This window comes from Miniopterus schreibersii (assembly GCF_964146895.1).
Source record: "Miniopterus schreibersii genome assembly, chromosome: 2".
In the NCBI taxonomy this organism is placed as follows: Eukaryota; Metazoa; Chordata; class Mammalia; order Chiroptera; family Miniopteridae; genus Miniopterus; species Miniopterus schreibersii.
The window spans coordinates 10,654,237-10,668,373 of NC_138102.1; the positions used below are offsets into that span (position 1 = coordinate 10,654,237).

Consider the following 14,137-nt stretch of genomic DNA (forward strand, 5'->3'; position numbering starts at 1 on the left):
GTCACGGAGTAAACCCTAAGTGTCGTTCAGAACTATTGAACCCGCTGAAAGCTTTTCCCAAGGACAACCCAGAAATCGATATAAAGCAGTCAAGTGACTGCTTTGTTTGCCTTCCAAAAAGCACTGTAGAAAATGAATATTTAATGATAGACAAACCAATATGCTGAATGTAAGAAATAATAGCTTGGAAAAGTAGAAGGATTTTGTTACCGTGGGGGATCAAGTGAATTACAATTAGTCTAATGATGAAACCTTTTAAGTCTTTGCTTTAAGGCCGTGGTCCTGAAATACTAGCCATGGGTTTATTATAAATCCTATTTTCATGGTCCACAGAGCTCTACCGCCTGCGTGCAGATAATATCTATTCATAATTATCCACAACGCCCCCGTGAACCTAAGATTGAATTTAACTTTATCTCTTTTCCTTGGCTTATCATTTTTACCTGGGGTACAAACAGAAGACTTATCAACAGTACATGCTGTTTGGAGAAAGCCGGTTCAGAGATCTTCTAGATTCCGGTTCACCTGGGTCTCGGAAGGAAAGATAGGGAACAGAGCAGTCTGGCTGGTCAGGCCTCCCCGGGGGTGGGGGGCCCCCCTGCGGAAGGCTTGGAGTCAGTCTAACCGGGGGAACTTCCCCCTTGAAAAGCAATGGATTTTTAGCCCATTTCCTGAGTGACGAAATGGCCAGTCCTTTTATTTCATATTCCATGAGAAATGTTTTCTGGGGATTCTAACGTTTTTCTGAGATAGAGCTGCTTGATTTTCTCAAAACCTTGAGATTATTGGGGCCCAGTGGGTGTATGTGTGCAACTGCTGAGTCAGGGGATAGAGAAGGAGGTGGTTCTGTGTGTGTGTGCGTGTGCGTGTGTGTGTGTGTGTGTGTGAGAGAGGTGGGGGAGGTGGCTGTGGGAAAGGCTCTCTTGAATCCCAGAATATGTTTACAACTTCGTTATTATTTTTTTCTCCCTAGATAAATTTTTGGGGGTATGGTTCTAGTTTCTCTTTTCAGATTCTATATTCAATAACTCATCATTTGACTTCTTGGAATGCTCTTGAGATTTTTCAGTTCTTATTTTTTTTACCCTAGAGAAATAAATGGGGATATTCATTAGAGATGGAAGGCCCAGAACTGGGGGGCAAGTTAAAGCAACCAGCTTGTAGAAATCATTGAAGTTTTTTTTGAGACGCTGTCACTTTGGAACATTTAAGCTAAACAGTGCAACGTGGAGTAATTTATTTGACTACTGTCAGTTTTCTCACCTATAAAATGGAGCTTAAGGATAGTACGCAGCAAGCAGGATTGTTGCAAAGATCAAATAAAATGAATACTTGTGAAAACACTTAGAACAATGCCTGGCACATAGCGAGTGTTCTCTAAACGTTACACATCGTTACTGTAATTGTGTGCATTTCCTTTTTTTAAAAAGATAAAGAAATCTAACGAATAGTGTTATCATTTTTATCCATCAAAATACTTTTCTAACCTAAATCAATGACATTAATCTATTTCTCTATCATTTTGTAATATGATCATGGGTTCAAATGTTTTATTTTACTTTATCTCATAGAAACAACATGTATCACCCCCTCCATTCACTTGACACTTCCATTTGTATGTAGTAGTATACCATGGTTTCCTTCACATTTACATTTTTTGGGGCCTTTGAACTAATGCTGATTTTCCCTATTATAGCTAATGCTGCACTGAAAATTGCTATATGTTAGTTTTCTTCCATTGGAGAGAGGGAAAGGATGATGGGTGAAAGAGCATGTTACAGACAACCCTCCAGAAAGACGTGACCATTTTATAGTCCTACCATTAATGTAGAAAGTATACCTTTTCCCTCCCCCTAAAGACTTAAGATTGGGTTTTAAAATTTAAAATTTTTTCCAATTTAATATGTCTCTAAAAGAGATTTTAGGTTGGTTGGGGTTGCCTTTTTCTTTTTCATTTTTTTTTAATTGATTTTTAGAGAGAGGAAGGGAGGAGGGAGGGAAGGAGAGAGAGATACACAGATGTGAGAGAGAAGTGCAATCGGTTGCCTCCTGCACATGCCCCGACTGGGATCAAACCCACGATAAATGTTTAACTGAAGTCCCTCAAGAATAAAACCAAAGCAAGGACAGAATAATTACAAAGAACAAAAATAAAAGCAAAACAAAACATAATTAAGAACACTTTTTGAAATTAAAAATATATATTTAAAATTACATATTGAAATATTATGCTACACACCTGTGAAAACTGACCCAGAACTAGCAACATACATACATATTATGATACAATTTCTAGATTTGAAAGAAAAAATAATTTTGGTCATCGAGGCAAAAGAGTCCATTTATAAAAGAAAAAAACAGATTTGTCATCAAAGTGTTGACAGCAATGATTTAGAACAAAATGAAGTAACATTTTATACATTCATAAAACAAAAATGAGAGTCGAGGGTTTTCAAGGATAAAGTCTACATACAAAATATTATCACTGTGCTAAAACTCAGGGAATATTGTTCCCATGAGCACTTCCCCCCCCCCCCCCCCCCAGTTCCTTTAATACCTGCAGAATTTCAGAAGCAATGCACTGGCTGAGCCTGAGCTATAGACACAAGAGAAAATCCAGCAACTGTGTTACAGTTGTATTCCTTGTTCCCAGATAAATATCTTTGTGGTCTAGCCACAGGGTTTTGAGACCCTATCATATTTTATTTCCATGAGTACTACTTGAGGAATCTACTTAAGAACAAGCTTCAGACAACCGTAACAATGAGAGACATTGACATATGGATTGGGGGGAAGCATTACACACACACACACACATCCATATGTATGTCTGATAGCTCAGTAAGACTAATAAGGATGTGTGAGTACAATCTGTAGTAGCAATACACTTGACAATATCAATGAAATACAACTATTAAAAACATGGAAAGACAACGAAGATAGCAAATACAAAAAATTTTCCGTTTTCAGTATCTTACTGGAGTTGGTATTAATGGTATGGTATTCTGAGGTCATTATGTGTGTATACTGTGTGGTTAAACAGAGAAATAATTATGTAATATTCTAATCCTATCACCTCTTTTGTCCTTGTAAACCAAAGTTCTCAATGTAGAGAACTTCCTAGGGATAGATAGAGACAATAGATAACAGATAGAGATTAAAAATATTACCTACCTTTGCCTAGAAACAGTAACTAACTCAATATGAATAACTTCCTTAGCACCCAGGTTGTGGTCTAGGAATACCCCGTACCCCTAAAAGAAACCAGCTCCTTAGAGAGAAGCTAACTCCAAATCTGGCCCAGAAAATGTACAAGCTAATCCTGGAAAATATTGTCATATCAGGTAGCAAGGAGGTTCTCAAGGGTTGCTAATATCTTGTGACAAGGCCTCAGGAGCCGACTTTTTAAAATGCTCCCAATGACAAAAGATGAGGAAACTTGATACTAACTGTAATGAATTGAAATACATGAGTTCATAATTAAAACCAAAACAGACACCTATTTCGGTTGCCTTTGCAGGATTCCCGGGAAACAACTCAGTGTTTCATTAAAATAGGTAAATGTAGGGAAAGAACCGTATATTTTTCCTATCTTTTCTATATGAGCTAAAGGAGAGGTTATGATTGGGAGAGGTCATGATTAGGAGAGGTGGTTGGCAAAATTCTATTTATTTCCTGACCAAGGTAGTTAGTGGTTTAAAGACTGTGTCCTTTTAATATTTATTGTTATAAATGTGTTTCATGCAGCTTTCTGTGTCTGTGTTATATTTCACAATAGAAAATGTGGTATAAGAAACACATTTGGTCTTTAATCCTGGTTCCTGGCACAAAGCTCTTAGAATGCTTGGAATTTCCAGAGCCACAGGAGCATCCTTTGCCATTCATAAGAAGTCCCTTTTGAGCACACCAGAGTTTGTGTGCATAAGGTGACAGAAGGAGACCGCTAGACCGCCCCAGGAGGAGGCTAGTCACCAGAAGCACCAAGGGGTGAGAGGTTGGAAACTCTCAGCCTCTCTAGCGCATTGATGGAACCTGAGGAGGAAGTCGGGAAACGCCAACCTATAGCCGGTTGTCAGAAGGGCAGGCAACCATCGGGACTTGCATTTGGCATCTGGAGTGGGGACAGTCTTGTGAGACCGAGTCCTTCACCTGTAGGATCTGATACTATTTAAGAAGTGAGTTAAATTTATAGGACACCCAGTCAGTGTTCACTGGCAATTCAGCCTGTGTTGGGAAAAAACCACATTGGAGAAAGTTAAGAAATTTTGTCTGTTGAGCCTAGTAAATTTAAAGATGGAATGATTTGTGAATCAGGCAGCCTCCCATCTAGTAAATAGAAAGGTGCTCTGAGGAGCTAGACAAGTTGGAAGCCTTTTAGAGGCAGAAGTGGGGGCGAGACAAGACAATGAAAAGAGGGGACTTTTTCCTCAAGGCCACCTTCCCTTAGGGGAGGGCAGAGGGTCTTATCAGGCAGGCGACCCCCCTAAGGCCCACCAGGAAATTCCAGACTGATTGTTTAAAATTCCACTCCTGGGAGAGGCTGAACCCAAGGTTAGGTTAGGCATTAAATTGCGATGGAGCTTAGCACAGCTGACTCCCTGTTGGACCTGTTGCCTCTTTTGCACACAACCATGACTTTCTGGATGCAAGGTTTGAGCTAGTTAAATTAATATTTGAAGGGTTGCTTACAGGTGCATACATTAAAATGGAAACCTATTGAAGGATGCCAAACTGTTAAAATATGTAACTCTAGATATTTACACCAAAAGTGGTTTACTTTTGCCTTTTAACTTTTTCAGCAATGGAAAATTCTTCTACAAGAAAGACCAGTAAGAGAAAGGGGATTGTTTCTTGGCACCAGAGGGTATTTGATGGGGGGGTGGGGGGGTGGGAAGAAAATATGAGAACTTCTCTCTAGCTATCTGTCTATCCATTTTCTACTTATCCTTTTCTATTTTTATGTATAGTTCACTGTGTATATAACATATCAGTACTCTAGTGCTATATATAACTTATAAATAAAAAATATTGGGCATGCATACTCAATTTGTTTTATAGATAGGTACGTGTAAGTGAAATGGTTGAGAGACCATGGGTCTGCTCACTTGAATAGTTCGGTGTGCCCTGAAAGTCTGAATTGAGGAAGGGTGGCAGGTGTTGGTAGGCTGAAGGGGATAGTGTTTTGGGGAAGACAAGTTTTTCAGTAGCCTCAAGTTCGTTAGGCCAGTGGGAAGGGAAATGAGTGATATCAGTAATTCCAAACATGAGCTCATATACAAGTCATAAATACATAAATAATAATATCTTATATTTTACCTCACAACAATACTGTGAGATCTAAAGAACTACTTTTATAAAAGAAACAGAGGCCCTGGCCAGCGCTGCTCAGTGGTTAGAGCACTGGCCTGCATACTGAGGGGTCTCAGGTTCGATTCCTGGTCAAGGGCATGTACCTGGGGTGCAGGTTTCAACCCCAGTCGGGGCCTGTGCAGGAGGCAACCAGTCGATGTCTCTCTCACATCACTGTTTCTCTCTCTCTCTCCCCTTCTCTTCTTCCCTCCCTTACACTGTCTCTAAAATCAATCGGGAAAAAACCCTCTGGTGAGGTTTAAACAAACAAATAAACAAAAATGCAGAGGTCCAGACAAGTTGAATCAATGAAACATATCTAGGTGTCAAAACTAAATCTAACTTCAATTTGTGTCCTAAGTTTTGGAGTGATAAAGGTATTTTTGGTATTTGTAGTAGTACATTTATTCCCCTGTTTAAGATATGCAATGCAAAGAGATGCAGGCAATACAATTTTTCCCCCCTGGGTTAAACAACAAATGCAATTAGCTGTGGGTTTCTAGAGCAGATAATCAGATTATAAATTAGTGGGGACAAACCATAATTTTGTAGGTATTCAAAAAGAAATCAGAAGAATACTTAACTAAAATAGATAAATACAGGGTATCCCCCCAAAATGTATACACACTTTGAATAATTATAAAGGCAGTGTTTATTAAAATACATTTCATTTCCAAATTATAATAGAAGCTATAGACATTGTGTGTATATGTTTTTTGGGGACACTCTGTATTTGGTGGTTTTATATTTCTGTCCTGGGTTAGCAACCTGACTTCTCAGTGTTCTAGATACCCAACGGTAAGATTGTCTTACTTTCTGGTAACTAATCAGTCACTGACTTGCAATGTTGGCAGGCTGCAAAGTGATTTAGGCAAACATAGAGTTAGTCCTACTCACTGTATGGAGAAAATAATGATGATAATATTTTCAGTGGCTCTTTCCTGACTTGCCAGCCTATGTTTAGAAATGTGATTATATTTTAAAGAATGCTTATGCAACCACAGGAGGGCTAATTGCCACTGTTCATTTAGTTCAAAGCTCTTCCTACATTATCATGGTGTGCAAACATTTGTGACAGCTTAGAGCACCAGGTCCACTTGGCTGCACACCTTTTGCAAGGGGGAGGATCTCAGAGTCAGATATGGATCAGAAACTATGACTCAAGACCACAACTTGCAAAAGGGAAGAACCAAATGTCAATCAGTAGTCCATGCCTGGACATTGGGTACCAATTATGAAGCAGCAGCTTGACCCCATTACACTCCATGGGCTTGTGCCCTGCATTATTTTCAGGTGATCACTGATCATTTCGCAGGGCCCAGGAAGATGGGAGTAAGTTGGAAGGCTGCCCCCAGCTCTCTAAGGGCTTACATTTGGCCAAGAGAACAAGGCCAGGGGCATCAATTAAAAGCAAATTCAATAAGTCTAAGTAGATGGTGACAGTCTCAAAGGTATGAGACTTCAAAGCCACAGACTTGTTACTGTATTTATCATGAAGTAATAAATACTTTGAAGTTGAAAATACACCCCCCTCCCTTTAAAGGAAGACTCCATCTGATTAGAGCAAAGATTAACCAATTCCAAATGTGACACAGTTATGATTCATTGTCAAGAGTGGATTACGCAGACCAGTAGTTTTTTTAGTCATGACATTTTAAGCAAAGTAAACATTTTCAAAGTGATTGCATAACAAGCTGGTGGTGCTATATTTTTCTTAATTTCTTCCTAATATGAAGAGGTCAAAAGCAGAATTACAGAACTACTTGTTTGTGTATGGGCTAAAATAATTTTGGCATCATGCTATAAGAATGATTCCTTCTACAGAGTCTATAAATGGAATAGGACAGTGGAAAATGCCTTCCACGATTTGGGAGGAAGTTTCTCAGATGCTCTCAGGTCATTTTGATAAGAGGAAGCTATATTTTCTTATTATTGCTACTGCTTTGAACTTGCAACAAGAAATTCTTTTCTTTCTTGAGATACTTCATTATGAATCTGCAGACTTCTACACTAGAATATCTCTACTCTGATAGTTACTCTGCTGGAACATTGAGAGGAGAGTCTACTTGAGTCTCCAAGTCTGCTAGAAAGAAGAATGGATAATTAGGAACCCAAGAGTTATTTGCAAATAAATCAGGACCACTGACTTCCCTCATGCTGTTTCTTGCTGTGCACTCATTGCTATGGCCAGTAAGTTTGTGCATTTAACCATATATGTCTCAATATCTTGGGATATAAGAATTAAAAGTCATGTGGATATTTGTAATATACCTTTTCTTTCAACAGAAATAGGAAAAAAAGTCACCAACAGTATCATAAAATTCCAGCATTCTGGGTCTTTGTCACTTCTAACAATTCTTCAGTACCTCTCATATGGGTAGATGACTAGAGAATTTCTGGAATGTTGTAAGAGGTGATTGTGTCTTATTCTGAGTTCAGGGATTTGTGAACATGTTAGAATTTTAACACGAGCAAAGTTGACTTTCAAAGGCATATACAAAGGAACTACTGTCCACACACATCTCTATTTATGGTCAACCCTTGATCCCAATATGCTGTTATAAGGTTTGGCTGGGTGAATACCTTCATCAAGTTGAGTTTTATTATAATATTTTTGGTTTATATTCTAAGCCACTATGAAAACTAATCATATAAAGTTTCTTACATATTATAATACTGTATATTATTTTCCATTCCATAGTCTTGATCTGAAATGTGAGTGAAAGAAGCTTCTCTTTGAATTCAGTGCTAGGAAAAGCTTTGTTTCCCTTGGAGAACTACTGGCCCCCCCTTTTGCAAAGGGCAGTTAGTAACTGGATGTAGCATTTGGCTACTAGAAAGCTCAGTGGTTTACTTTGTTACTCAATGGTATGTTTACTCTTACCTGTATGTTTTCCCTTGTATCCTATTTTAATATTTCCAAATATTTATTTTTTTAAATTTACTGTGTCTATCTTTTAGACTTGTTCAAATCCCTCATTCAGTGACATGATGGTATAAGTAAATATAAAAAAGTAACAAATTAAAAAAAGGGATTGAGTTTGGGAATAAAATAAAATGACTCCATGGAATTACTTCCTCACAACTCAGATCAATGTGACAAAGTTTGCCCCTTTGGGATTTAAAATTGAAAATTTTCCCCCTATTTCTAATTGAATGTCATTGGGAAAACTAGCTGGAAGCTCTATCCCAGGGACATGTCAGTGTTAATAAAATACTAAGGAATAGCCAACTCATTATTTGCACCAAAATCACAGCATGTTAGAGTTTTATGAACAAAATCTTCCTATGTCAATAAACTACAGAAGAAAAAGTTTGAAAGCATGTTGGGGCATTTTGCTTTTTTCCTGCCATTAATGCATGATAAATTTGATCATTTATTTTATCTATAAATAAAACTAGTAGGGAAGGAATCTTAGTCATTTCTGATGGCAAAACTTCAAATGAAAAAATTTAAATGTTGGAATGGGTACTATTATTTACATAGTTCAGAATGTAAAAAATACAAAATTATATTTAATGAAATGCTTCTCTTCAAACCCTGCCCTCCAGCTGTCCAACTTCCTTCTCAAGATATAACCAATTTTATCAGTTTCTGGCATATCTTTTCAGAAATATTTTATGCTTATATAAACAAACATATGTATATAGGAATACATATAAGTGTAAATATTTCCCCCTTTTTAATAGAATGTAACATAATTGTTTTGCATTTCGAAAAGTTGTGCACATAATGTATCTTGAAATTCATTTCATAAAAGTACAAAAAGCTTTCTAATTTTTTAAAAGATACTTCATAAAATGTAATTTTGTAGCTGCTTTGCAATTTACCAGTCCTTTATTAGTGAACATTTATACCTTTTTTGATAATTTCTTATTATAAATGATGCTGAAATGGACAAGCTTATATATACCTGCCAATTCCCATGTGTGTTGTGAGATAAATTCTTTTATATAGACTTACTGGCTCAAAAGAGATGTGCATTCATAATTTTGTTAGGTATTGTGAATTGCCCCTGATGGAGGTCATTTTAATTTACATGCACATCTGCTTTGTAACTGCCCTTTTCTCACACTTTTGCCAACACATAGTGATTATCAAACTTTCTAATTTTTGCCAATCTGATTAAGTGAAAAAATAGTTTTTCAACGTAGCTTTAATTTGCAATTTTCTAATGGAGAAAAAAAAAATTAGGCTAACTTATTTTTTAGGACAAGGAGCCACAAAGTTATGGGGAATTATTCTTTGACCCTTAATATTGTTTATGAAGTCTGTAGCAGGTCAGCTCTAAAGTTCAGAGATCAAGAACATGGCCACATGCCCAGAACCAAGATGGGAAGAAAAGCCAGCAGGCCCCATTTCAAGCATATTTGCCTCAGCAGAGTCCATGAGGATGTCCCTAGAAGGTAACTTTTTTTTTTTTTACTGGATACAATTAGAAGCTAAGTTTCAGATTCTCTAATGGCCATAAAAGTTGCTTCTAATTACTTACAGATGGTGTTTTTTGTTTTGTTTTGTTTGTTTTTTATTTTCTTTAATATATCCCAGGGAAAAATGAGGTAAAACAGGTTCTATATTTATAGATATAACTAAGTCACACAATAGAACTGTGGGGGTGGGAGTGGGCTAAACCATCTGGGTCACCTGACAGTCACAAAGATTAAATGGTGTGTTTAACCCTAGGAGGATTCTGCCCAGGGAGGAGGCATGCTGCTGATTAGCATAATTGCCTGGTGACTTACAGAGACCGAGTCAGTGGTTTGTTTTTGTTTTGTTTTTGGTGCTTTTGCATAAGGGAGAATCATTCCATGGTGTTTAATGCTGTCTCTCTAAAAATAATCACATGCCTTTTCCTAAGGTCATACATGGATTAGTTACACGCCTGTCTTTAAAACAGGAACTTCAAAAGCACGTGAGAGTTGTCATCATGCAAGGAAATAAAAAGGGAAGATTGGGAGGTAGGGCTGTTGGGTTTGCACTTGCCCTTCACTAGCTGTGTGACCTGGAGCAAGTCACTTAACCTCCCCCCTCCCTCCCTCCCTCCCTCCCTCCCTCCCTCCCTCCCTCCCTCCCTCCCTCCCTCCCTCCCTCCCTCCCTCCTCTTTTCCTCCCTAAATTTTTTTAATCTTCACCCAAGGATATGTTTTAGAGAGAGAAAGGGAGAGAGAGAGGGATACATCAATGGGAGGCACCCATGGGTTGCCGCAGCCTAGGTATGCGCCCTGACCCAAACGAGCCCGCAACCTTTGGGCGCTGGGATCACCTGAGCCCCCGGCCAGGGCGAGCCACTGGCCCTTTCTGAGCGCGCATTTCTTCAGCTGAAAAGCGGAGATCCTATTCTGACCACATGCCCGGGCCCTGCTGAGGAAACTCTGGCCGCCCTGCGGGTCTCAAGGCTTTCCCGCTGTAAAGGGCAGTGCATCTGCTCGTGGTCTGACACCCACAGCACAGAGCCGCTGTGACCAGAGAGCCCGCAGGCAGCCCCAGGAAGAGCTCCCTTCTCTGGCGGAGCTTTTAGCACATCCAAAGCAGGTCATTAAAAGAAAGACTTTGGATTCAGGTTGTCTGACGTTTAGAGATCAGTAACGTCTCTCCTAAGCGGAAGAGCATCTGTGGAAAGGTTTTGTATTAAAAATACGCCTGTAGAAGAAACTATTTTATGGGCCTAACACAGCTAGGAATGAAATTTGTTCCGTCTGGCAAAGAGCAAGGCTTTAATTTGTGTGTATTGAAAAGTGGGTCGCGCCTCGTTGCCCAGGTATTCTAGTGTCCTTAGCACTTTTTACCCCGAGAGTGATAAAAGAGTCACTTTGCTAGTGGCCCTCTTTGGAGTGGGGACACTGTCAGGTATTCCTAGTGACCCTCTTTGGAGTGGGGACACTGTCAGGTATTCCTAGTGACCCTCTTTGGAGTGGGGACACTGTCAGGTATTCCTAGTGGCCCTCTGCGGAGTGGGGACACTGTCAGGTATTCCTAGTGGCCCTCTGCGGAGTGGGGACACTGTCAGGTATTCCTAGTGGCCCTCTGCGGAGTGGGGATGCTGCAGATAACACTACGATCCGGAGTCGCTGAAGGCACAGGCCCCGCCGGTTCCTTGCAAACAGGGCCCTGATCTTGCGCAACCTCCCCGCGCCCTCCCGGCGCGGCCGGTCCCCGCCGCGGGCGCAAGTCTGAGCGCGCGCCGGGAGCGCGGGTGCCCGGGGTGGGGGGGGCAGTGGGGGGGGCAGTGGGGGGCGGGCCGTCCCCCCGCGCGGTCGGGGGCCCGAGGTTCGGCAGGTGCGTGGGCGGCGGCTCCCGGCGCCCCGTCGCACGTGCAACAGGTGCAGCGCGGTCCCGGGCGGAAGCGGGGCCCCGCGCGCGTCCGCATGTAGCCCGAGAGCGCGCGGGCCTCGGGGTTGGGCGCCCGGCGCGCGGGAGCGGGGAGCCCGGAGCCGGGAGCCGAGCCGAGGCACCGCCCGCGCGTCCCCCAAGTTTGCCCCGCGCAGCGCGCCCCGCCTCGGCCTCGGTCTCCAGCCGCGGGGAGCAGGCCGGGCCGTCGGGGGGCGGCAGCGGGCGACCCGGCAGCGGCGGCCGAGCTCTTCTATTTACAAGTTTCCCGAACTCCCCGCCCTCGCCCCGCCCCGGCGGCCCTGGAGAGGCGGGGCGCGGAGCCGGGCGCCGGGACTCCGGGATCCCTCCCGCCGCAGCCTCCGCCGCGCGGGTGGGGGCGGGGCCAGCCGGGCGTCCCCAGGTGCAGGCGCTGCCCCGCGCGCCCGGCACCCAGACGCCTCCGCCGAGGCCCGCAGGGCGCCGCTGGGAATGCAGGTCCCCGCGCTGCGCCGCGGCGGCTCGGGCTGGGACCGAGGCGCGGAGGTAGGTGCGGGGCTGGGTCGGTGCCGCCGCGCACCCCGGGGGGGGGGGTCGCGGGCCCGGGCGGAGAGGGGACGCGGGGCGCGCCGCGGTCCCGGGGCGGCGGGACCAGCCTTGGGGCCGGGGGCGCGTGGGCCGAAGTTGGGGGAGAAGCGGGGAGGCAGCCCGGCCGAGCGGAGGCTGCGGACAGCGCGTCTCACGTGGGCGCAGCGCAGCGCGTGCGGAGGGACCGGTGCGGACCTTGCAGCTGTCACCTTGAAAGTGACCGGAGGGGTTCACCGTGGGCTCGGTCACGCAGCCGCACCCGCCGCGCGTCCCTCCGCCGGAAGCCTCCCGGCCCCCCGGCCCCCCGGCCCCCCCGACCGCCCCCGGCCCCCCCGGCCCCCCGGCCCCCCCTGGCCCCCCGGCCCCAGCCGGGCCTCGGGCGGTGCCTGGGCCGGTTCCCAGCATCGGTCGTCGGGGTGGTGGCTCCCCAGGCCTCCCGCCGGTGCCCTCCTGCCTCCCGCGGCTCCCTGCTGCTTCTCCAGCTCTAGAAAACTCCACGCCTCGGGTCACCTGGCCGGATACTCTGTAATAATTAGTGGATACATGTACTTGCTGGCCTTGCACCCTTCTGTCTGCTTTTCTAGGCGTTCTCTTTGCTATGAAGTTGATTTTTGACTCGGCTTAATTTATTGTGGAGTAAAAGTGGGGAGATTAATTCTTCATTTAGCTTGCCTAGGGTTCCACACACTCTCTTAACTGTTTAAGTAGTCAGGGCACTAATGAAGGGAATCCAGAGTTGTGTTTGGTTTGAATAAAACCAGAGTCGTAGGCAAAACGGGGGTGGGGGAAGGGCGGGGGGTGAGGCCGGGTGGAGGCCTCAGGCTTTCCCAGGTGACGGGGATTCAGTCCTCATCCGCTAAACCCTCAGGCCTGGGCCGGGGGTCAGTCTCCCTCCTGCCGCCGCTCCTAGGTGGGGTGCGGGGGGGTGCGGGGGGGGGGTGAGAGCTTCTGCTGCCTGGGAACCTAGGACTTCCTTAAGGAGTGTAGCTACACCCAGATTACAGTGTTTGGTTAACACTAAAAGGAATTGCATAGTTAGATTTGCAGTTCTCTAGACAAACTTCCTTTTCAAGGATAATTAGGGCAGGAAATGATGGACAATTTAAATTGAAACAATGATGCCCTATTTGTATAGTGCTTTACAGCGTGCCTTCATAATTTTTTCCCTATGTACAACATTCCCTAAGGAAAGATATACAAAGAAATGATTAGAAACTGCTTACTTATCCGTAAAACCACAGCAGCAGCAGCAGCAAAACCTGAGGAGTGGAATTTAGTTTAAAATAATGTATAGTTAGTTATTTAACTCACACCAACTTTTTCACCTATTTTTTTTGGTTTTGTTTTGTTTATTTTTGTTTAAAATATTACAGATGTCCCTTTTTCTCCCCAATGACCCATTCCACCCCATCCCACCCCATCCCACCCCATCCCACTCCATCCCACTCCATCCCCAGTCCCTTACCACACCATTGTCCATGTCCTTGGGTTGTGCATATATGCATATAAGTTCTTTGGTTACTCTCGCCCTCCTCCATCCCTCTGACATTTGTCAGTCTGATCCATGCTTCCATGTCATTGAATCACTTCTGTTCTTTAGATTCCACATATAAGTTAGGTCAAGTGTGATGTTTGTCTTTCTCTGCCTGGCTTATTTCACTTACATAAAATTCTCCAGGTCCCTCCATACTGTCCCAAAGGGTAGGAGATCCTTCTTCTTTACAGCTGCGTAGTATTCCATGGTGTAAATGTCCCACAGCTTTTTTATCCACTCAGCTACTGATGGGCACTTGGGCTGTTTCCAGATCTTAGCTATTGTAAACTGTGCTGCTATGAACATAGGGGTGCATATATCCTTTCTGATTAGTGTTTCAGGATTCTTAGGATACATTC

General features: G+C 43.6%; 1 protein-coding gene across 2 annotated transcripts in view; it reads left to right on the forward strand.

The window, feature by feature from the left end:
* Positions 1–12,009: 12,009 nt before the first annotated feature.
* The window catches only part of MTUS1 (microtubule associated scaffold protein 1), a 118,606-nt gene continuing 116,478 nt past the window's right edge, over positions 12,010–14,137 (forward strand). Inside the window, exon 1 of one of the 2 annotated variants that reach the window (XM_081130161.1) lies at positions 12,010–12,202. The gene's annotated coding sequence lies outside the window, so the exon portion shown is untranslated. The remainder of the gene's footprint in view (positions 12,203–14,137) is intronic. The other variant, XM_081130160.1, reaches the window with a different exon arrangement.